General features: G+C 40.0%; 1 long non-coding RNA gene across 1 annotated transcript in view; it reads right to left on the reverse strand.

Annotated features, from left to right (window-relative positions):
• Positions 1 to 968: 968 nt before the first annotated feature.
• Positions 969 to 26157, reverse strand: part of LOC132657223 (uncharacterized) — a 62569-nt gene continuing 37380 nt past the window's right edge. Inside the window, exon 3 of the long non-coding RNA XR_009595073.1 lies at positions 969 to 3141. This is a non-coding gene — a long non-coding RNA (uncharacterized LOC132657223). The remainder of the gene's footprint in view (positions 3142 to 26157) is intronic.

The following is a 26157-nucleotide window of genomic DNA, read 5'->3' on the forward strand; positions in this document are numbered from 1 at the left end:
TGATTTAAGCTAAAAGAAAGATCCCCATGCTCAAGGACTTGAGGTTTTTATAGGATCAGTTGTTGGAAGGATTATCACTTTTTTCTCTTCAACAAAAGAACCCTTTCCCTTTAATAGTCTTCCTAATCTAGTACTACACGCACGAAAAAGAACCTGAATGTGTTAGAAATTTGTAGAAATCCATACATGTCAGAAAACCCCAGGAAAGCATTGAAACTAGGTAAGTTTTTTTTTCTTTTTTTTAAGTTTTATCAAGATACAATTGATAAACAAAAACACTGCACACATGTAATCTATACCTCTTGATGAGTCTGGACATATGCATATACCTGTATTACCTAATCCCAAGATTTCCAGTACTGTCCAGCAACCCTTTGAGATCTAAAGACTGTCCCCAAAGACTGGGGACAGTAATGCTGTGTTTATACTTCTTAAGCTATTTTTGTTGTTGAAACCATTTCATAAAATCTTTGTTGCATTCATATTTTAGGGCAATAATTTAATTTGTTCCTTAAACAAAAGATTTAAAATTTTTAGGATTTTTTTTTCAAATCACTGCCTAAATTTCTCACTCTTTTTCCATGCCTATTAATAGCCTAACATGTATCAGTGATGTTGATATGAGATCAGATAAAAATCCTTGCCCACCAGGAGATCATAATATCATCTAAAATCATCCATCGTCTCTTCTTCTACTCTTTGTTTCCTCCAACATAAACAAATTAAAGAGTAACCAACTGACAGGCAGAATCCTTCAAGATCAAAATTTATTTTCAGGAAAGTTAAATTCCTTGGGTAAAAGGAGAAAACAATTTATCAGACTCTGTTACAAATGCTTTGTAAACATCTTATTTAAGCAAAAATAATCCTTTGAAATATTTTATACCTAAAGAAACTTAGATTCAAAGAACTTGAATGACATACCCAAGATCATACTATAAATGATAGAATTAGGATTTAACCCCAGTTCTGTGTAACCTCAAAGGTCCTACTACTCTTTCCTATAACTGACACCTTCTCCAAGGACAGTGGCAGGAAGCAGGGTCACAGGTGAACATTCGGAAGGAAAATCTATTCAGAAGTGAAGAAATGAGAATTTCATTATCTTGTCCTTCAAATAGAAATGATCAGTAGGAATCCCAGTGGGACTTAAGGGTATAAGTTAGCATGACCCAGCACCTAGGTTTCACTGGTCTCCTCTGAAGCAATGGCATTAATTTCTTCACTCAGCGCTAGTTTGTTGGGTGTCTAGTAAGAGCCTAACACTGTTCAAGTCACTAATATAGCACAGTGAATAAGGATCTCTGTTCAGAAGACCCAAACAATCAACAGGTAGACAAACAAAAAATAAAGTGATTGGTTATGTGGGCTTGTCTCTGACGCTGATATTTGGCTTGAGGTCTGAAGAATGGAAGGAAACGGGAAGGTAGAAAGGCTTTCCTAGAAAGAACAGCAAACGCAAAGGCCCTGGGGCAGGAAAGAGCTTGACTTGGAAGAAACCGAAAATCAGGCCAGTGATGTGGCCTTGTGAGCACCAGGGTGGGTGGTAGGAGGTGATGCTGGAGTCAAAGATGGGTGCTGACCCCAAGCCAGGACTTCAGGCTGATGTGGTGGGGCCATTCCTCTCCCTATATTCTACTGTCTCCCGTTTGTCAGCAGCCAGCACAAAGCTTTAATTTTGGACAATGCCTGCAATCAGGAAGCACACTGTACTCTTGTTCCTTGTTTATATTCATTTACTTCTTTTTGGCCGTGTCAGGTCTTCGTTGCGGTACATGGGATCTTCGTTCTGTCCTATGGTGTCTCTAGTTGCAATGTGCAGGCTCAGCAGTTGTGGTGTGCGAGCTTAGTTGCCCCTCGGGATGTGGGATCTTAGTTCCCTGAGCAGGGATGGAACCCTCATCTCCTGCATTGCAAGGTGAATTCTTAACCACTGGATGACCAGGGAAGTCCCTGTTCCTTGGTTCTCATTACCTCCTGTATGTCCAAGCCCTCAGTAACCACTCTGAGTGTTACTCAGTGATAATGCCTCACATTTTGGTGGGATTCATTGCAATGGACTTCCTGGCACCCTTTCCTCTTTCTCACGACAACCAGAATAAGTGGACCAGCAGCCATGTGCCTGGGCGGTCACACATGGGCACCAACAACAGTTCTGCTACTTCACAGTTGTGTGACTTCTAACAGGTCGCCTCACCTCTCTAGATCCCAGGTCCATCATTTCAAAAAGGAAACAACTATCTTGCTGCATTCATTCTGTGGGGAATAAGTGCCGAGGTCCAGCCTCAGCAGAGTCCAGGGATATCTTCAGGATGGACGACATCGGCGAATGAAGAAAGATAGATAAAGAGATAAAGAAAGAGACACGGGGTGACCAAGCTTCTTCGAGCAAGGCCCATTTACTTTATTCTTCCCGGGGCTTTTATATCCCGAGTTGTACATACAGCAAGGTGAAAAATGCAGAGTCAACTCAACATTCCATCAGTAATAACTTTTATCGACATCAGGTTCCTTCCTGCAAAAGTCTTATTTTCTGTACATCATCTTCTATTCCAGAGGCCTGTTGATATTCCATGACCTCCTTTTGATAAAGGTTGGTCAGCCAGAACACCAGAACAATGATTTTTCCTTAAAGTTTTTCTTCTTAAATTCTTAGCCTGCAGTCACCCTTAAAGTACAGAGTTATATTCTTATGGAGCAAAGATTCAGCAGGTTACAGCAAACAAAGAACTTATTAACTCAAAGTCTAATGTTGCTAATGCTAAGGCTATTACTTGCTTCTTCTACATCCTGACTATATGCACTCCCAGGAACACAATGGATAAGGGATGTGAGAATTTGGCAGCAAGCATTGCATAGGCTCAACAATGTTGCAAGAGTCTGGATAAAGCTGCCATGTAAGCTAGAATGCTAACAGAGGGTTTGAAACACTCCTTTCATGCCCAGGAGATTTATCAACTAGAGCCCTAAGTTAACTCTTTTGGTCAGAGACAGCCCCTTGCTAATGTCAGAAGAGCTGGTGAAAGACATAAAATAGTAAGACAGACAGATTCTGGTTCGGGGGTAGATGCTCGAGCAGGTCCAGGGGGTCCGTTGAGTCCTGCATGACCTTGTCATGGGTGGGATCTCCCGTGCTGGCTCCTGGAAAATAAGCAAGATAAAGTGTCAAGATTGTGCAGCATAGGGCCTGGCAGGTAGTAAATGCACAATATACTTGTACATATTTCAACCCCAGGCTTTCCTGGTGGTTCAGATGGTAAAGAATCTGACTGCAATGCAAAAGACCTCGGTTCAATCCCTGGGTCAGGAAGATCCCCCAGAGAAGGGAATGGCTACCCACTCCAGTATTCTTGCCTGGTGGATTTCACAGCCAGAGGAGCCTGTATCCCACCGCATTCTGCAGATAGAAGAACCAAAAGTCAAAGAGATCAAGTGACTTGTCTAAGCTTGCACATTTAGGAAATGCTAGAACCAAAACTTTGGCTACATCATCTAGATGCTCTTTCCTCTCTACGGCCATGAATCACTGCAAAGGGAAAGGAGGTTAATAAATCTGCTTCCACCATCACAGGAGAGGGCACCATGTACAGGGAGAGGGAGGTCAATTTCTGGGTGCATGGGATTCGTCTGAGCATTAATCGAAAAACTCAACAAGAATTTCTTAAGGGCATACTTGACTCTATTAAACATTTCTCTTTGCTGTTTCTGCTGAGCAAAAGAAGAAGGGAAAAAACCAGCCCTCCCTATGCTCTCTTAAAACGAACAAACAAAAAGAAAAAAAAACAAATGAAAGTTTGATGAAATCATGTGGGTGCTCTTGACTTATCTTTATCCATCACCCGAAAATGTGCCCATACGGAAGATAAATAGTGCTATTATATCCAGTTCTCTGTGCTAAGTTCCAGAAATGCCAACAAGACACTAATCCCAACAGAATGTATGGAAGTTAATTATAACTGAAGCACAACAGAAGTCAGCCAAAAGATTGCAATCAACAAGATTCATGGAATGAACACTTTGTTCTTTGCTGGGAAGGAGACATGCCGCTCTCTCTCCTCATTCCCCTTCTGCAAGCCTCTGCCTTGCTTACAGAACTCCTAAAGCACGACTCCATCCTAGGAACAAGGATGGAAGCTGGAAGCTGAGAAGGAAAGGAAAACTTCTTATTGGCTGATGGTCATGGGACTGTAGAGACCCTAGTGCTATCTGTGTCAGCTTAAACTTGAAGCCATTTACTGCCACTGTTCTTCTCCCAAGAAGGGATTCATCAGGCATTCAGTGTAGCAGCATCTTTCCCTGAAATATGATTGGCTGTAAGGCCACCAGAAATTCAAGTTTGCTATTAAAGCCTTGTTAGGAAATCTAGTCAGATTTTAAAAGCTGTGGTTCTTATAAGACAGGCAATTAAATTTTCTGCCAAAAAGAGAGAAGGTCAGGATTTCCCTCGTGGTCCAGTGGCTAAGACGCCATGCTCTCAGTGCAGGGGGGGCCAGGGTTTGATCCCTGGTCAGGGAACTAGATCCCACCTGCCACAACTAGGAACTGGCATAGATAGAACTGGCAACTTGGCAACTTGGATAGAAAGAGATCACAGAAGACTCTGTAGAAGAAATAGCATTTGAGACAGGATCTTGAAGGGTCGGTAAACATATTTGAAAGTCAGAAGGCTTTTGATTTATAATAGATTAAAGAATTAGCTGAAAATCCCAAAAGAAAAATACAGTGTATCCAAATGGAAAATATGAAAAAGTGTTTCTCAAAATTGTTAACCACTTTAAAACACCTTTCATTTTTGCAGTGTTTTGGGGGAAATAGCATCATGTAAAGGTCTTTCTCTTCAAAATATCTCAGCAGTTTTATTGGCTGAACAGTATCTACTCAATAGCAATTTATACTCAATATCTAACACTGGACATTAACTATGAGTATAGATTCTGCGATTGCATTATTAGCAATGCATGAGCAAGTTTTACTCATGGTTGTTCTACCTGAATGATGCCATGTGCAAATGGGAAATGAAAGGCAAATATTTTCATACTGGCCAACAGATTGGCCAAACTAGTCACTTTGGAAATTTTTTGAGCTAGCCAGAATGATAATTTTTTTAGTAATAGTTTATGAAACCTGCTCCTCTGGTTATCAGAGAGCCCAATAAGGCTTTCTGGTTTATAAGGTCCCTCTTATATATGGCTTTATAAGAGGGACCTTGGTTTTATATATATGGTTTTATAAGAGCGACTATGGTTTATAGGAGGAACCTTAAGGTACCTTAAGAGGGTTGTTTCTTCCAACCCTCTCCTTCCCCTGTTTCTCCCCCGATTGAGTCTTACATATAATTCTTTGCACTGAGGCTAGTTAGCAATTTTCTTTCATCTTGTGCCTGGCCCATGCCTCATCTCACCTGCCTTTGCCTTGCAAAACTTGAGATCTTAGCCTTCAGAATTAAGCCTAAAAGTGTTATGCCCAAAAGTCCTTCGGAGATATATGCCAGACCAACCTCTGGGCCTCAGTTTCTTTATGCCTGTCCTGCCCTCAACATTCCAGCCTATTCCAACATATTCCACTATTTGCAGTTTCCGAAACCAATCTTGATTTCTTATGACCTGCTCCTCAGTGCCTTTGCTAATGCTATTCACTCTGTCTAGAATGGTTTTCCAGCACTCCATCCCCAGGGGTCATTTCACAGATTTCAACATTTTTTCAAACAGTCTATTCAACATAAAGCATTTTTATATAAATCTATTCAATTTTTAAAAAATATTCTGAGCGTCAACTCTTTTCAGGCATTGTGCTGATTACTAGGGAATGATAATGAAATGATATGGGTCTTGTTTTCTGGGCCCTAACCGTCTTTGTGGTAATTATTGTGTTTTTGTATATCAAGCATCTGAAATTGTTTTCTTAAAAGGCCAGAGAGTAAATATTTTAAGTTTTAAGGGAAAACCAAAGCTGATATGTAAGTATGTAGGTGACCATTTAAATCTTAACCATGTCTACTGTATGGCACAGGGAGCTCAACTTAATACTCTGAAATGGCCAAAATGGGAAAGAAAATCTGAAAAAAAATAGCTTTATGTGTATGTATAACTCACTTTGCTGTACACCTAAAACTAACACAGTATTGTAAATCAACTATAATACAAAATAAATTTAAATTTAAAAAACACTTAATCATGTTAAAATGTAAAAAAAAAAAAAAATGATGCTTGGCTGGTAAGTCTTAAAAAACAAACAAACAAACAAAAACCACATGGTTTTCTAGACTTGGTTCAAGCAACCAAATTCTATCAACCTGTGGTCTAGGCCTGTGGTGTCAGTAGCAGCCACTCACCACCTGGGACTGCTGAGCACTCACAAGTGGTGAATCCAAACTGAGATGTGCTCTAAGTCTCCACACACACTCGATTTTAAAAGCTAGTACCAAAACAACAACAACAAGAATATAAAATATCTCAACATTTGTTTCATGTAGTTATGAGGATTGGAACATAAAGAAGGCTGAGTGCTGAAGAACTGATGCTTTGGAATTGTGGTCCTGGAGAAAACTCTTAAGAGTCTCTTGAGAGACTGCAAGGAGATCAAACCAGTCAATCCTAAAGGAAATCAGCCCTGAATATTCATTGGAAGGACTGATGCTGAAGCTGAAGCTCCAATACTTTAGGCCAGCTGATGTGAAGAACTTCATTGGAAAAGACCTTGATGCTGGGAAAGATTAAAGGCAAAAGGAGAAGAGGGCAACAGAGGATGATATGATCAGATGGCATCAATGACTCAACAGACATGAGTTTGAGCAAAATCCAGAAGATGGTGAAGGACAGGGAAGCTTGGCATGCTGCAGTCCATAGGATTGTAAAGAGTCAGACATGATTAAACAACAGAACAACAACAAAATGCATTAAAATAATGATATTTTAGATACATTGTTTTAACATATTATCAAAATTTCACTTCTTGTTTTTTATTTTTTAAAATATGGCTGCTAGAAACCTTAAAATCATATAGCTGACTCACATTAAATTTCTGTTGGACAGAACTGGTCTGGATAAATTCTGTATTGGGCAGAATGCCATAGTTTAAAATGAACTCATTAAAAATAACAAAAAGCAAAACCGCAAACCCTCATCTTTTCATAATTCCCTTCCCAAAAAACTTCTTAACAAAGTTTTCCCTAGACTGGGAAATTTGAACTTCTCTTTGTGATTCAGCAACTGTCATATCGCGTTCCTTTACTTTCTTCGCAGATATTTTTGGAATTTTCATATTTGTTGGTTTCCTTACTTAGTCTCTGCCTCTCTGAGTTAGAATGTCAATTCTATAAGATAAGACCCCTTTCCAGTCTCCTTCACTGTGGTTCCATGACAGATCAGCCATCTGAAACTGCCTTTTGCCTTGATTCCATTGGGTCTAAAACTATGCCCTAGTTGGTATTATGTTTTATTTCACTGGTGTTCTAGAAATGGGTACTTTTGGAACAGTCATGGGATCATTAATAGAATATTCAGAATAAAACACAGAAACATCCGTTGTTTATTAATCAACTTTGAGCCCAAAAGATGGATGTCTAATGGTTTTGGTGAAGAGGAAGGGGGAATAATGGAATGTACTTGGATAAGAAACACCAAGAACAGACATTAGGAAGAGAAGGGAGATAATACTGGAAGGATGGTGGTGGTTTAGTCGCTAAGTCATGCCTGACTCTTGCGACCGTGTGGACCGTAGCCCACCAGGCTCCTCTGTCCGTGGGATGTTCCAGGCAAGAATACTGGAGTGGGTTGCCATTTCCTTCTCCAGGAGATCTTCCCAATCCAGGGATCAAATTCGAGTCTCCTGCATTGCAGACAGATTCTTTACCAACTGAGCCAATTATCAAGAGTTAATATAACCCAGTGGAAAATAGACCATCTTAAATCAGGTAAGCTAATCCTGGAGAAGTCCCCCAAGAGACTAAGGAAAATTTAAAAAGAGACTCAAGTTGATTTTGAAGCAAACACTTGTCTTTTCACCTCTATCCCTCCTAAGACAATTCCTAGGTCCCTTTCATCTCCCCTAAGAAGGACTTTCAGTTTTACCAAAAAGGCTGGCACCAGCACTAGGTATATTTATGGTTGTAATTTTTAAGATGTAAAATCCCATATAATACACCTACCACATTGTTGGCAAAAGATAAATATTTATTTAATGAGAAAAACAGGTGAATAGTATTATTATTTTCCTTCTTACATATTTTACTCTTTTATCTATCTAGAACAAGACTGGGGACTGTTCAAAAAAGGGTATCTAAATGATTTGATACTATTTCCTACTTAATATTCCTGTTACTTAGACCTTGTGTCCTATTTTTGGTCACTAAACACTTTGTGCTTTGCAAAAACTATTTCTAGTGTGGAAATGAGAAGGCATCGTGCAGTGGAGACAGAGGTACCTGAGCTGTAGAAAGCAGGGTTCTCATAGAAACAAACTGTACAATGGCAAAGAAACAGTCTTACATTTTCCTTATACCATATTGTCCATTCCTCTACTCCTCTTTTATATTTCTAGACTTTCCTCTCCTTATACTGAAGGAATATGGATCCATTTTGCTAATACTCTTTATATGATTGAATTCTCAAAGCTATACCTCTCCTGACGAAGAGGTAATGAAATTTCCAAGAAGTTATAAGAAAAACTGACAGTTAAGGAGACAGTCAGAGGAAGTGCCAGGGTTTGCTTGCTCCTTCATCAGACATAGCCCTGTTAGAATGAGAAAGTCAGGTCAATGTTGAATTATTAGATATTTTTCTTAAATCTGCAACGTGATGCATGTTCATCATAACATCATTATAGTTAAAATGCTGCTTACTGAGTCCCTATAGAGTGCAAAGTACTATTTTTGGCACTGGGAGGTCAAAAAACTTACATGAAATATATGATTTCTGCCATCAAAGGTTTACAGTCTATTTGAAGATACTGTTCACACATATGTGTACATGTACATATATGTGTAATATAACTTGGGATTGTATGCTTTATACTTAACTATATAATTGGGATATATTGTGTATGCATGATAATAACTGAGAAAATTAAGTTTGGAATTAGAAAATTAGACTTGGAAGATTAACTAGTAAAATATTACAGTTGGCCATCATTTAAACAATAACACAACAGAAAATATAGAATAGAACAGTCTGTACAAATTAAAAGTAAGAAATAAGGGAACTTCTATGAACAAAGCACATTATATTTTTTGTACGCCTGAAGTTTTGCATACCCTTCAAATTTTGAAAAAAGTTAAAATGTAAGAAGCATATGCTAAATGTACGATGAGTGATGTTTGTGCAGGCAACTACTACAAAAGCTCAGAAGAGAAAGCAGCTTGGAGATTATTCTGGAATCTCTCCAAAGTAAGCTAAGTACATATAATTCCTGTGTGTTTTACGGAGAGTGAAACTCTTTACTCCATAGTTAGCCACTATGGAACCAGAATGTGGAACCAGAAAATCTTTAATTTAATGAAATCTACATTGTACATAGTCTTTGGAAATTACTCAATCTTAATACTTCCATAAATATATATGTGTGTAAGAAGCTTTAAAAATATTTATCAAGTAGTATCCTGTTATGTGTTATTTAATAATTTAATTTACTATTACCTGATTATTCAGTTCATTTCAGTTCTGTTGCTCAGTCGTGTCAGACTCTTTGCGATCCCATGAACCACAGCACGCCAGGCCTCCCTGTCCATCAGGGAGGATGGACCACCAGCTCCCAGAGTTTACACAAATTCATGTACATCGAGTCGGTGATGCCATCCAGCCATCTCATGCTCTGTTGTCTTCTTCTCCTCCTGCCCTCAATCTTTCCCAGCATCAGGGTCTTTTCAAACGAGTCAGCTCTTTGCATCAGGTGGCCATAGTATTGGAGTTTCAGCTTCAACATCACTCCTTCCAATGAACACCCAGGACTGATCTCCTTTAGGATGGATTGGTTGGGTCTCGTTGCATTCCAAAGGACTCTCAAGAGTCTTCTCCAACACCACAGTTCAAAAGCATCAATTCTTTGGTGCTCAGCTTTCTTTATAGTCCAACTCTCACATCCATACATGACTACTGGAAAAACCATAGCCTTGACTAGGTGGACCTTTATTGGCAAAGTAATGTCTCTGCTCTTTAATATGCTCTCTAGGTTGGTGATAACTTTCCTTCCAAGGAATAAGAATCTTTTAATTTCATGGCTGCAATCACCATCTGCAGTGATTTTGGAGCCCAAAATAATAAAGTCTGACACTGTTTCCACTATTTCCCCATCTATTTGCCACGAAGTGATGGGACCGGATGCCATGATCTTAGTTTTCTGAATGTTGAGCGTTAAGCCAACCTTTTCATTCTCCTCTTTCACTTTCATCAAGAGGCTTTTTAGTTCCTCTTCACTTTCTGCCATAAGGGTGGTTTCATCTGTGTATCTGAGGTTATTGATATTTCTCCCGGCAATCTTGATTCCAGCTTGTGCTTCTTCCAGCCCAGCGTTTCTCATGATGTACTCTGCATAGAAGTTAAATAAGCAGGGTGACAATATACAGCCTTGATGTACTCCTTTTCCTATTTGGAACCAGTCTGTTATTCCATGTCCAGTTCTAACTGTTGCTTCCTGACCTGCATATAGATTTCTCAAGAGGCAGGTCAGGTGGTCTGTATTCCCATCTCTTTCAGAATTTTCCACAGTTTCTTGTGATCCACACAGTCAAAGGCTTTGGCATAGTCAATAAAGCAGAAATAGATGTTTTTCTGGAACTTTCTTGCTTTTTCCATGATCCAGCAGATGTTGGCAATTTGATCTCTGGTTCCTCTGCCTTATCTAAAACGACCTTAAACATCTGGAAGTTCACAGTTCATGTACTGTTGAAGCCTGGCTTGGAGAATTTTGAGCATTACTTTACTAGCATGTAAGATGAGTGCAATTGTGCGGTAGTTTGAGAATTCTTTGGCATTGCCTTTCTTTGGGATTGGAATGAAAACTGACCTTTTCCAGTCCTGTGGCCACTGCTGAGTTTTCCAAATTTGCTGGCATATGGAGTGCAGCACTTTCACAGCATCATCTTTCAGGATTTGAAATAGCTCAACTGGTATTCCATCACCTCCACTAGTTTTGTTCATAGTGATGCTTCCTAAGGCCCACTTGATTTCACATTCCAGGATGTCTGGCTCTAGGTGAGTGATCACACATTGTGATTTTCTGAGTCATGAAGATCTTTTTTGAACAGTTCTGTGTATTCCTGCAACCTCTTCTTAATATCTTCTGCTTCTGTTAGGTCCATACAATTTCTGTCCTTTATTGAGCTCATCTTTGCATGAAATGTTCCCTTGGTTTCTCTAATTTTCTTGAAGATATCCCTAGTGTTTCCCATTCTGTTGTTTTCCTCTATTTCTTTTCATTGATTGCTGAGGAAGCCTTTCTTATCTCTCCTTGCAACAAAATGCTGTAAAACTTCCTTAAGAGGATTAGCTATTTTATTTTTCCCAAAGAAGTCCAACATCAATATCACCCTTAGCTATTTTTTTCATTCTCAACAAAATAGCATACAGGTTTTTTGTCTTTTGTCAGTGCCCATGGGTACTGCAAAATTATCCTTCATCCGTCCCAAAGCTGCAGAGTCCATCCCAGACTCTGAATCAACAAGCCTGAAGCCCCATGGCTGGCAAGCAGTAGCTTCTACTGTCAGCCCTCCATGCTTCTCACTGACCCAGGCTTGGAACGCAGAGCAGAGTGGAAGTGTTTAATTTGGAAGTTATCTGCTCCTTTGCAAGTTTACCTCAGGGGTTCAGAAATATTGAACTGCTTGGCAATAGAAGGAACCTCCTAATAAGAGGGCAGGCTGAAAAGATTAGTTTCACTGAGGCAAGGAGGACAAAACCTGAAGCACGAAACACCGGTCACTACTCTTGATCTCAAGTGATAAAAACCCAGTGAAACAAGTTTTATCAGAAAGAGAATTGGTTCATGTGATTGAAAAGTCCAGGAGAGAATCTGGCTTCATGGTCTCTAGAGGATCAAAACTTTTGGCTCTCACTATCTCCCGTTCTCTTTCTTGCTCCTGTTCTCATAGCTGTTTCTCTAAATGAATTACCTGTGTCAGACTGTAACCTGAGCATGGAGTAGACAAAGAGTTGAGGATAGGAGAGTGGACTTAGGGGTTTTGAGATCGACAGGTATACACTGCTGTATTTAAAATGGATAACCAACAAGGACCTACTGTACAGCACAGAGAACACTATTCAATATTACGTGGCAGGCTGGATGGGAGGAGAGTTTGGAGGAGAATGGATTACATGTATCCAAATAGCTGAGTCCTTGGTGGCTCACATGGTAAAGAATCGCCTGCGATGCAGGAGACTCCAGTTCAATTCCTGGATTGGGAAGATCCCATGGAGGAGGGCATAGCAACCCACTTCAGTATTCTTGCCTGGAGAATCTCATGGACAGAGAAGCCTAGTGCACTACAGGTCACGGGGTCACAAAGAGTCAGACATGACTGAAAGACTAAGCGCAGCACAGAACTGGGTCCCTCTGCTGTGCACCTGAAATTATCACATTGTTAACTGGCTATATTTCAATATAAAATAAAGAGTTTAAAAAAAAGAAACTGCGACAGAACCAAAGGTAAGAAGTAAGTCAGCCATCAGATATATGAGTGCAGAGGACAAAAGGCTCAATAATTTTCCTAGATCTCCATGAAATAATGACAGTAACATTTATTGAGCATCACCTGCACCTTTACTTTGCTGCTACTGCTGCTAAGTCGCTTCAGTCATGTCTGACTCTGTGTGACCCCATGGAAGGCAGCCCACCAGGCTCCCGTGTCCCTGGGATTCTCCAGGCAAGAACACTGGAGTGGGTTGCCATTTCCTTCTCCAATGCATGAAAGTGAAAAGTGAAAGTGAAGTCGCTCAGTCGTGTCTGACTCTTCGTGATCCCATGGACTGCAGCCTACCAAGCAGTAAATCTCATTAAACCTTCAAAATTCTGTGAGAGAGTCTCAGAGATCTAAATGTCTTGCCCAAATTCACATAACTGTTAAACCATATGTTTCACCATATTTGAAAACCCAGGTCAGTACATATGACTCCATTACTGGACACTCTAGACATTGGCCCGAGTGTTGACTGCTAAAGACTCATAACTGCCTTCTCCTAAAATCTCCCTTTGGAAAGGGAATTCCCTCAAGAAAGGGAGATGCTTCACCCAAGGATTTGCCCCTCAATAAAAGGTACCAAGATCCAGTCACCTCACATTAATTTGAGAGACTGCAAAGAACTTCCCATGGGATCTTCAGAGGCCTCTGTTACAACTGCGTCACTGTTAAACTTCAGTTTCTGCCCCATTTCACTCCCCACACTTCCTTATGTGTTGTTCCCAAGCATACCCGTAGTAAAACTCACATGCACAAAACTCCATTTCTGATTCAGTTTCCAGGCAACCAACCTAAAACAAGTTCAAAGCCTGAGCTGTTGACCTTTATCATAAACTACCTCTTCACATCAAGTTTGTTGACTCTACTTGCTTAACTCTAAAGAGATAGTGGGAAATGAATCATGAAGTTTTGAAAATGAGCAATTTCCAAACAGGAAACCAAAAAAAAAGTTCACATGACATACTCAGAACGGTAGCATAATTTTATGTGAATTGTTGACCTAGTCAAAAATTTTTCAAGGTAAATATTTTATGTTCTCTATTACAAAGCTGAGCAGAAGGCCTTCATCATATTGGTTTACTCTTTCCTGTCTTCTTGGCAAATTAAACTGTTTGATGAACAGCTTGCATTTAGCAGTTTCTCCTTTGTAGTGTCTTACAACATTGAGCTTGCCTGCCTGTCAGAAATGGTTTAGATACAAATTGTTTCCTTGAGGAGTAACCATGCAGTCCAGTACTCCTAGGTCACTGGGAATTTGTTAATATTCATCAAGTCCTGTGGTATGTCAAATAGACACAAAATTAACAATCCCCAACTTCAATCTGAGTTGCAACAGAAACCCCTATAAGAAAGAGCACTTTGTCCGTCTAGTCCTTGAAGGATGTTTCAAGTTCATCTAGTCCTTCTAGAATTTTCAGGAAATGATCATTTTTTTCCCTTCCCTCTCAGTATTTTTCAGTAAGAAAGACTGTCCTCCATGTTTTGATTTCTTGAGAATATTTGCAGTTCCACTGTTGGAAATTCTTTCTCTAGTAATCAGTCAAAGGCGACTAAAGCAATAGCAAACTTTTAAACCTTTTTATTGCAGTTCATTATAAGGGTGACTGAGTTTACAAGCAACTTTCCAAACAGGTGGTTTTGATGACTAAGTTCTATAGAGGAATAGGTTAGGAAGCCAGCACTGGTAGAACAATTATTTGTTGATGATACTTTGCAGACATGACTTTTTTTGGTCCTCAGCTAACCCTAAATTATCCCTGTGTTATCCCCCTTTTTTGGGCTTTCCTGGTAGCTCAGCTGGTAAAGAATCCACCTGCAATGCAGGAGACCCTGGTTCGATTCCTAGGTTGGAAAGATCCCCTGGAGAAGGAAATAGCAACCGACTCCAGTATTCTGGCCTGGAGAATTCCATGGACTGTATAGTCCATGGGATCGCAAAGAGTCAGACGCGTCTGAGCAGCTTTCACTATCCCTCTTTTATTGGTGAGGAAACTGAACTTTAGTAAAGTAGATAGGTTGTCCAATATCACATACCTAGAAAGCATCAGACATGGGTTCTAGGTATGGGCCTGCCTAACAGAACAGCATCCTCCTCTCAAAACACTGGACTCATCAGGGGAAAAGATCATGTAATCGTGGTAGAAAAGTGAAGAATGAAGAGGAAGTAGGAACCAAAACACAGTTATTTAGCCTCATGAGCATCACTGTACTAGGCTCTCAGGCCTAAGGTAACACAGACTACACAAAGCATGACATGAAGCTAGAGGGACCCTGGTGAAAAATGCTCCTTCCTAACAAATAGACTAATAGTTCCCATGAAGTAAAAAGGTCACCTCCTGTGTATCAAGGCCAAGCACATCTGGAAACTCATGAAATTCTCTGGTGCCAGAGAAAGTCCAGTCTGGTTTAGAGATTCTTTGCTGTTTGATACATCAGCCTGATATTTCCTCAGCCCACACTCAGAATTAGGATGCTCAGAAAAGGACTGTGGAGACACTTGGAGAGGGGAGTCACCTGAAAGTATTGGATATATGTAGTTCTCCATAGAAGGCCTGGCTTCCTAAGTGGTGCTAGTGGTAAAGAACTTGCCTGCCACTGCAGAAGATGTAAGAGACATGGGTTCAATCACTGGGTCAGGAAGATCCCCTGGAGAAGGGCCTGGCAGCCCACTCCAGTATTCTTGCCTGGAGAATCCCATGGACAGAGGAGCCTGGCAGACTACAGTCCATAGGATCACAAAGAGTCGGGCATGACTGAAGCAATTTAGCACACACACTATATGAGGCTACAGATTCATTTCCAAATAAAACAGCATTTTCTTTGGGAGTATCTACTACAGTATTCTTGCCTGGAAAATCCCATGGACGGAGGAGGCTGATAGGCTGCAGTCCATGGGGTTGCTAAGAGTCAGACATGACTGAGCAACTTCACTTTCACTTTTCACTTTCATGCATTGGAGAAGGAAATGGCAACCCCCTCCAGTGTTCTTGCCTGGAGAATCCCAGGGACAGGTGGGCTGCCGTCTATGGGGTCGCACAGAGTCGGACACGACTAAAGTGACTTAGCAGCAGCAGCAGCAACTGCTACATTATCCACAGTGTCTCTCCCTATAACAGCAACAACGCTCAAGTGTTTGAAGTAGAAAAGGTACTCCCAGGTAAGGTTCTCCAAGTATAATAGGTTTTACTTGTGAAGTGAAGTGAAGTTGCTCAGTCATGTCCATCTCTTTGAGACCCCGGGGACTATAGCCTACCAGGCTCCTTTGTCCATGGGATTTTCCAGGCAATAGTCCTGGAGTGGATTGCCATTACTTATATCATTGGATTTAGACAAAGTTCACTCAACTTAGTATAAATTCAGAAGAGCCATGAAAAGACATAACTTTCACTGTATTAAATGTAAGAGAAAGCATAATTTTTTATCTCTGTTTAAAGATAGCATTTCAATCAAACCTTTTGATGATTGAATGATTGATTATTCACCATCAATCAGTAGATTTTCTCCTAGAGCTCCTTTTCTGGCACTAATTTCCTGTGGTAAAGAAGGAGTTTCACAGCACCAGGCTGGGCTCCCTGTGTTGCATAGCAGCTTCTCACCAGCTATCTGTTTTAGACATGGGTAGCGTGTATATGTCGATGCTATCAGTTCACATGCTGATGTGTGTGTAATGTATATGAGTGCTAAGTCACTTCAGTTGTGTCCGACTCTTTGCGACCCTATGGACTGTAGCTCGCCAGGCTCCTCTGTCTATGGGATTCTCCAGACATGAATACTAGAGTGCATTGCCTTGCCCTCCTCCAGGGATCTTTCCCACCCAAGGATTGAACCCAGGTTTCTTACATCTCCTGCATTGGCCGACAAGTGCTAGTACTACTAACAGTACTACTAGTACTACCTGGGAGGCCCATATAGATATAATGTAATACATGCAATTTTTATAAATCATTAAATTCAAGAGTAAAGTAGCATGATTCTGCAACTTCTATTTAAATTATTTAGTTAAAAATTATGTTACTTATATATAGAAATGTAAAGGTGACCAAAAAAAAATAATAATTTTAAAAATAAAGAGTTTCTGTCCACTGAGATGGAGACATGTTTGTGGATGCTGTCAAAGGCTGTTGTATTGATACATTTGATGCTTCATGTCAGAGAAATCAAAGATCTCAGGAGGAATTACTTTCTGCCAACTCATATGTGCTCAGCTTAAGTATGTATTTTACAGGATTTTCTTCAAAGACAGGACTTTATGACAACTATTTTGACAAGAACTGAAAAAGATACATTCAGAATGTATTTCTCAGCTCCTTGTCTAGTTAGGTTTATCCTACAATACCTTTGTGACATTTTAAATAGCATATCCTTTAACTGTGATGGGAATTTCACAAGGAAATCTCTTGAAGAACCGAAAGGAGTATGTGTACAGATTGAAAAGGCAATTTAAAGGGCTATTGTTACCATGAATATCCCACTGGACTGGATACAGCTGTGTAAACCCAGGGTGGGGGTTGTGTAAACAGAGGTTTTGACAATGAGATGCTGCTGAGTTTGGCTGGAGCTCAGATCACACATCAGGTTTAATTATCAATATCTCCCAACATGTCTTTGACCTAAACAGAATATATGGTTGTCTCTTCCAACACATCTGTGTAAAGCCATTTTGGATAAAGTGAGTATTTTGACATACAGCATCTGAAATTTTGACTTTAATGGAGGCGTTCTTCTAAGGATCAAAGATTAACAAAAAGGAAAAAATACTTGTACAGAAAAGTAAGCAAAGGTAGAGATAACAGAAAAATTTCCTTCTCATCCACTGATCAATACCAGCACTCTGTCAACAAATTATTGTAAATAAGTTAGTAGGGAAACCCATGTGTCATTACTCTGTATGCTACTGAAATTCTATACAGCCTGAGGATAAACTGATTCATTTCAGTTATCAAAATCCTACTCACACTTTAAAACCCAGATCAGAGAGCATCCCTTCCATGAAACCCTGAATGTCCACAACCTGGAATAGGTTCGCCCTGCGCCAAATCCCGCCATGCCAGTTTTCTCTGTCATATGTAAGAAAATTGTCTGAATACAAAGGATATCTTGATACGCTTTAACCTCTGCACCCCCAGGGAAGCGATAGACTTTATATCAGAGTTTAACTCCTGGCTCTTCCACTCCTAGCAGAGTGACACTAAGCAAGTAAGTTTGCCTTTCAAATCTAGTAATGAAAACAATGATGACATGTATTGAAACCGTACCATACACAAAGCCTCATATGCAACATAGTATTTCTAATCCTCACCACAACCCAGCAGTGTGATCAGCATTGTTCTCCACTGAGGAAACTGAATGGTTAAATAAGAAAGAAAAGAAGAAAGTGAAGTCGCTCAGTCACGTCCGACTCTTCTCTTTGCAACCCCGTGGACTGTAGCCTACCAGGCTTCTCCGGCGTAAGCCATTTAACAAGCTTATCTTCAAGCTTCAGCAGCCAGGCACGTTCCATTCGTTATCCAACCTTTCTCACTTCACCTACCACTTAGGGAGCAAGTAACAAATAGTAGCTCTTATTACATACATGCTGACAGTACCAGGCTGTTTATTGATCAACAACATAGGCTAGGTCCTAACGGGAAGTTTTAAAGACCATATTAACCACTGTGGTCTCTCAAGACCTGGGTTCTTCATTGACTATGGACAACCTGGACCTTGAATTTTACACTGGGCAGCAAAAACTGTAGCGTCAAAGGCTGACCACTCTCCGTAGATGTAGAACATTTTGACCATAATTTACTATATGAGTTCCACATTGATTAATCTGAGCATGATAAAATATTTCAAAATATTAAAATCTAAAAATTAATGGATGCTTAAAAATAGACTTTATCAATTCCAACATTACTGAAACATTAAAAATTGAATATTTTGATCTTAGATTTTTAAGAAAAATTGAAAGAAGTATATTTTTATACTCATTTAAAAGTTGGATAAGAATTCCAAAACTTTATTTAGAATAACCACTCTTCAGTTTGGAATACAAGTATTTCAGCTCTTTTTGAAGTCCTTGGGCAAGGTTTAAAATGTCAATTTAAGGCATGTAATTTGTAACAGAAAGAATTCCTTTGGGGGCTACAAACTACTTGAGCTTAGCAACCTGGAGTTTATATATCTTTTCTTGCTCTTGGCAGTAATCTTAGAAGTCTAGCTTCTGAAAAGATAATAAATGTGTTCAAATTAGGAATTGACCCTGATGAAGCTAGACTTTCTCCATCGAAAGCTACTTGCCTTAGACACCAATCCAGTCAATTAGACCTGTGAACACACTTAACTAATAAGTATGGAACTGTTCATGCGTAGAGGCAATGTGCTACAGTGACAGGAGGAAAGACTTTGAAGGAAAGAAGACAGAGGTCTGCACCCTGGCTTTGTATGTGTTAGGAGAGTTAATTACTTCCCTGGTGGCTCAGCGGTAAAGAATCCATCTGCCAATACAAGAGATGCGGGTTCAATCCCTGGGTCAGGAAGATCTCTTGGAAAAGGAAGTGGCAGTATTTCCCACTCCAGTATTCTTGCCTGGGAAATGCCATGGATGGAGGAGCCTGGTGGGCTACTGTCCATGGGGTCACAAAAGAGTCAGACACAACTTAGCCAATAAGCAGCAACAACGAAGAGCAGTTAATTAATATGCAGGGATGATTTATTGAGAGCTTGGCTTGTGCTGGGTACTATTCTGGGTATTAGGCCTTAAAACCATTCTCTAAGCTTCTTTTTCCTCATATTAAATCTAAGAAACAGTTCTTGAAATAAAGTCAGTGACTGATAAACAGTGGCTGATATGATATTTTTGTTTCCACAGCCATGGAAGTTGTCTAAATGAATCTGACCTTTACAGCTTGATTTTTCTTTCTTCTTCAACTCCCAATCAATGTGACTAAAGCTCAATTTATTATTTCAGAAATATGATACTATTAAATGCTCACATGAAAAAGTAAAAATTAGTTATTTGAATATTTTGTCAATAATATTAACCTGAAGTAATATTTTGCCAATAAGTATCATCGTTTTAGAATGAGTCAGTTATTAAGCATGTTGTAATAATAGTACTTGGATCAGGATGCTTTCAGTTGCAGTTAAAAGAAACACTGCACTCAACACAAACAATAAAGGAAATTTACTAGCTCATGTAATTGAAAGGTAGAGATAAACAGTGTATAGTATCACATGTAAGTCTTACGATGTACCCATTTATTATCTCCATTTTATAAGAAATAAATGAAGCCTGGAGAGGTTAAATAATTTATCCAAGGTTCACACAAACATTGTGTGGGAGTCAGGAGTTGAGCCCACGTCATCTGACTCCAAAGTCCATTCTAGATTTTAAGCCACTTAGAAAAATTCCTGGCATAGAGCACACAATTAACATCCCCTTTTCATAATAACCACTAAGCTCTTTTCTGAAATATGGTGACTTTTCCTTCCATTTTCTATTTTAACAGTACAGTGTCATATAGATATAACCAAAGAATTTGGATTAATATAGTACATCACAATCAGTTTCATTATTCAGGCCAACAAATACCTAGATCCAGGTGCAAAGCCAAGTACTCTGAAGGAGATAAGGTATTTGCTCTTCATTTTAAGTTTACAGCATATACACTTATACACTTCCATCGTTTTTCAGGGTTGACAAGGCCTAGGACCTACATTATAGCAAAACTGGTCAGAATTTCTATAAGCCTGATCTGGACTGTCAGGGGTCAAGGCCCACAGTAATTGTGGGCTGGCTAGCAATCTTTACACGAAATGTGAATATGTGCTATAGGCCAGGGCTAGACCACTGGGCCACAGTATTTTTTGCCAGTTTCCCTCATCGCTACCCACCCTTACCTCACTCGCCCCACTCTTGACTCTAAGGCTAGTGCTAATTTCAAGAAATGCCAACCGCATTTCACCAGTCAGACTAACACTCCTTGGGTCTGAGCCAGACACTTAAAATAGAGCTACATGTTCAAGCAGCTTGAAATGGAAGCTTGTTTCATCATTTCTTTTCCTTTGTGTGGGTAGAAAACCTTAGTTTATCTTTGAAGTATCCTAAACATAAGTATTTTAAAGTCCAGATCAATATAAACTATCATAAAATTTATGGTGTAAAATGTGGAAAATATGTCTTTGTCTGACATGCTATAGAATTCATTGTATCTCTAGTACATTCATGTCTCTGTGTTGATTTTGTTTCTTAAAGCTAGTTTTCTTTATGTGTCTATGCATTTGGGCTTGCAGGCTCATTTTGAAAGGAAGCCTCTTGGCTGGGGGTTTGGGTTTGACTTCGGCTCTCTCACATCTGCCTGTGACCACGCTTTCGCTCACCTTCTGTCTGGATCCCCCTGCTCTTGCTGCCTGCTCTCATCTCCCCCCAAGTCCCTGTGTGTCTCCCTCTACAACTGCTTCAGCGTGCCCCACACACCCACCCACCCCTACTCCAAAGCAGGTCTTTTAAGCTTTGGAGATTTGGGCTATATGTTAGTTTTCTAAGGGTACCGCAATAAACTACCACAAGCTTGGTGCTTTCAAACAATAGAAACTAATATCCTCATAGTTCTGGAGGCCAAAAGCCTAAAATCACGGGGTCAACACATGTGTGTTCCTTCTGAAGACTTTTAGAATGGAATCCTTCCTTGCGTCTCCCAGCTTCTGCTTCTGGCAGTTACTGGCATCCTTGGCTTGCAGTAGCTGCGTCACTCCAGTCTCTGCCTCTGTCTTCACGTGACCTTCTCCCCAGTGTGTCTCTGTGTGTCCTGCTCATCCTATAAGGACGTCTCAGTCATTGGGTTCAGGGACCATCCTAAGTCCAGGATGATTTAGGGTCTAGATACTTAACTAATTATATCTGCAAAGAGCTTATTTCCAAGTCAGGTCACATTCTGAGGTTCTGGATGGCCATGGATATTTGCAGGGTTAGGGGAGTGTCTATTCAACCCAGGTCAAGTCAGAGGCCCTATGATGATATTGAGAAGAACAAAGACACAGTTACCAAGCCCTTGGTTGGTTTCATTCAGCTCCCAGACATGAAGCTGTTGATAAGTACCTTGACCAGCCAGTAATCTATAGTACTTTTTCCAACTTTTTGTTTTGGCATTGAAGGGATGCCTGTCTCATGTAGAGGATGCTCAGTCCCTTGAAGAAACCAAATTCCTGGCACCACTGCCAGTTGAGGGCACAGTGCATCTCCACTCTAGCCTGCTACCTGTTCACATGTCTATGCCATTTCTACTTCTTGAAGATACTTGCACTGTTTCTGAACCCAGCTATGTCTGCTAAGCTTGCTTCCTTTGCATTTTTCTCTCTCTTCGCTATATGTTTCAGTTCATTGAAGCATCAGTTAACCACATCATCTTGATGGGTTTCCCCTTTCTTTCTATTTTTTATTTTAAGTGCATTCTGTATAAGTCAAACAAAGTAAGCATCTGTCACTTGGCAACCTCTGCTGGGGTCAAGTATCCCCAACTCTGGCAAATCTTCTCAGACCCCACAGACAGAGACAGTTCACTCTGCTTTGTAATCAGCTTCTTTGCAGCACTGGCTAAGGGTAGTGCTATTTTCAGGAGCTTATCTCCTCTTTAAACTGTGGACCACTTGAAAGCAGAGACCCTATTTTCTCATCTTTATATCCCTAATATGTAGCACAATACACGGTTCCCAGCAGTCTCTTATATGCTCAGTGAATGAATGAATGAGCAGAGCAACTTCAATAAGTTCATGAGTCTTGGGTCTCATTTTATCCCATTTCTATCTCTGTTCGCCTTCCAAAGAAAATTCCTTCAATAAATATTCTTCATTTTCAAAACACCATCTGGGGTATTGTGCTCTGTACCCTGACTCACATAAAATTTCAAAGCCTTCTTTTTAGATCAATTTTACTTGGCAATTAGGTTTTGGTAAATAAATTTAATTCTCCTGTTCTGGTTTTAATTCAATGCAAAAACACCTCAGAAACAAGTTACCTTTTTTAAATGGCTTTAATTTTCTAATGGCTAAATTGTTATAACTGTTCATTAACCCCCCTATAAATAATCTAGCAGCTGTGAACATTCTATACATCTAACAAAGAAATACTTTTAATAGAGGACAGGGGAAATGTCAGAAATAATGAGGGTTGTTGTAAAAATTAATGTTTCTGCATTTTACAGTTCATCTGCAATGAATTATAGATTATATTTTAAAGCGTGTTCCGGACTTCCACCTCATAAAAACCATCGCCAGAATAACAGGCAAAGTATTCAGTTCCTCATTTTGTATCCCACTGCCCTCTGGGTGGTCTGGCTTCTAGAGGTGGATGGTAAGAGGGGGGTGGGGTATTATAAAGCCTATTTATACTCTTAGTCTTCTGCTTCTGGCAGTAAATGTTCTCAGAACCTATGCCCAGATATCCTGGTCATAGACTCCTTTTGAAACACAAATGCTGCCTATATTTTCTTTGCTAAATTAGACTTTGAAAGCTGAAGTTATGCTTAAGGACATCTCCACCTGAATGAAACACTCCAGGTTTCTATATTTAAATTATTTTCTATTTGGGAAACAGCACAAATAATGGAGTTTGGGAGTTGGGCCATGTTTTCCTTTGCTTTTGTTCTTTTCTTCTGATGAGAAGGTTCTGTATGCCTTTCCAAACACCTGAATACCACTGAGTAGGAGCCATGGGTACATGCAAAAAACATCAAGTTCTCAAAGTTTCAAAGCTACCAGATAAATATACTGCTACCAACATGTCTTTCATCCTACGTGTTCTCATGGAATTGTGTACACGGAGTGTGCCTTGTGGGGTATGTATTGTGGTGGTCTGTGACCTGTACAGGATAAAAATAAGATCATCCCCTGTGGTTGAGAAGAAAGAAGAGGAGGAGACAGAGAGAGAAAGAAGGATAGTTGGGGTGGGAAGCAGGAACATAGGAGGGTGGTGGGAACCTAGGTAAAGATAAATTTAAAAGGACGTGATTTTTCCCAAGTATCTGGTACTGAAAGCTTAAAGCACGAAGTCCTTATCCTGCTCAGTCTCTGAGCCTCAGTTTCCTCATGTAAAATGAGAGCTTTAGGTCCCATTGGATCCAAAATTTTAAAATTACCATCTATTTTACTTATTAGAAGCTTTTCTATCGATATTTACACTCTGCTGTATTTAAAATGGAGAACCTATAAAGACCTATGTATAGCACAGGGAACTCTGCTCAATGTTATGTGCAGCCTGGATGGGAAGGGAGTTTGGGGCAGAGCAGATACACGTGTATGTATGGCTGAGTCCCTTCGCTCTTCACCAGAAGCTGTCACACAGTCAGCTATACTCTGATGCAAAGTAAAAAGTTTAAACAGGAAAAAGAAAAATCCCTAGAGAGACCCAGGAGGCAAAATTAAAAAGTAAAGATATGAAGACTTGGAGATAGTGGCTGCTTAAATATCTTCCCCTCCCCCTCCCTCCCCATGCCTGAGATATATCCAGCACCTGCCATATCAGCCTCCCCTCTAGGCTCTGGCCACATAGAATGTTCTCACCAGAGTGGCACACGACAGCCACCAGAGGAGCTTTCTAAAGAGACACATCCCCCAGCTTGCACCTCCAGACACAAATCCCATAGGCAGGGAAGGGGCCAGGGCTCTCATTATTATAAATGTGGTTCTTGTATATGTCAGTGGAGAACCATGTGGGAAATGAAGTCCTTGTACATTTAAGGCATCATTGGGATTTGACTACAGATAGAAACTTGACTGTAAGCAACCTATTTGGGTGGCTTATTTGGCTGAAGAATACTTTAGATCCAAAGTCCACATCTCTTTCAAATGAATCCTTGGCATTTCAACAGCTCCCATACCTGGGCACCTCCCAGTACTTTACAAATACATACTGAACCTCATTCTAGGGCAGAAAAATGTCATCACAGCCATCATGGGGTAGGGCAAAATCAGTTCAGAGGTGAACTCTCTCTCCTAGGGAAACCCTGTGTCAGGTCTGTGCCTGCATGCTTTGTCGTCAGCATTTGAAGAGGCGTTAGAGTGACCTTCCATGCCTTTACTAACCACAAACAAGAACATGCATACCCAACTGGAAACAGGAGAGAAAGAGAAGCAAACCAACAAATTAGTGTTAATCATACTACATTTTAGCGATCATCTTCCATAATCAGGGTTAGTCATTCATTCAGGGAGAGGCCTTCTAAAACCAGCTAAGACACATACATGTCATTTTCTCATGGCCTCAAACAGTAGGGATTATGCATGTTAACATTTTGAGGATTTGCTTTGCTTTTGGAAAGGAGAGAAGGGAATTTCTTAAAGAAGTATAATACACACAGAGAAGGATTTGTAAGTCATTCGGTTACAACTCATTGAGTTTTTACAAAGTGATTCAGGTGTGTAACCACCTCCTGGATCAAGGTATAGTTTATTACCAGGAGCCTAGAAGTCTGTCTCTTCATGCTTCCTGAAATTACGTTCCAAGTAGCATGAGTTTTATGTCTGTGGATACATGTATACCTGTGGCCAGTTCATGTTGATGTATGACAAAAACCATCACAATATTGTAAAGTAATTATGGCATCACCAACTCGATGGACATGAGTTTGAGTAAACTCCGGGAGTTGGTGATGGATAGGGAGGCTGGCGATTCATGGGGTCACAAAGAGTCAGACATGACTGAGCAACTGAACTGAATTATTCTCCAATTAAATTAATTTTTAAAAGCAAACAAACAAACAAACAAAATGTGAACAGGGCTTCCCAGATAACACTAGCGGTAAAGAACCTGCTTGCCAATGCAGGAGATGCAGGTTTGAGCCCTGGGTTGGGAAGATCCCCAGGAGGAGGCCATGGCAACCCACTTGAGTATTCTTGCCTAGAGAATCGCATGGACAAAGGAGCCTGGCAGGCTACAGTCCATAGTGCTGCAAAGAGCTGGACACAACTGAAGTGACTTAACATGAGTAAATAGAACCCTACTGCATTTTAGGCTCTTTTTGCATCTGCTTTCTTTCAGCTGACAATTTTCCGTGAGAGTGATCCATACTGAAATGTGTACTGGAATTTATTTTTTTGATGTAGATAGTATTCTATTGCTTGACTATACCACAATTTATTTATCCATTTGACTCTACCTAAACATATGAGTTATTTCTATCATGAATAATGATGCTGTGAATATTCTTGTGCATTCCTTTTGATGCACGTATCTAACTTATATCTGCTGGATCTGTATCTAAAAGTAGTATAAAATGATCGTGGGGGCTCCATAGTGCTGATTTGGTAGATAGTGTCAAATAGTTTTCCAAGACAGTTGCATCAGTTTATACTCCCACAAGCAGTATATGAGAGGTCTAGCTGCTCTGTTTATTTTATGTTCTCTTGAATAATTTCTGTGAGATTAGTTTCATTTCTTCTTTAAAAGTTCTGAAAAATCCACCAGTGGAGTTATCTGGGCCTGGAGGATTTTTCTTTGTTTGAGGAAAAATTTT

The sequence above is a fragment of the Ovis aries genome, chromosome 9 (genome assembly GCF_016772045.2).
Source record: "Ovis aries strain OAR_USU_Benz2616 breed Rambouillet chromosome 9, ARS-UI_Ramb_v3.0, whole genome shotgun sequence".
Classification (NCBI taxonomy): Eukaryota; Metazoa; Chordata; class Mammalia; order Artiodactyla; family Bovidae; genus Ovis; species Ovis aries.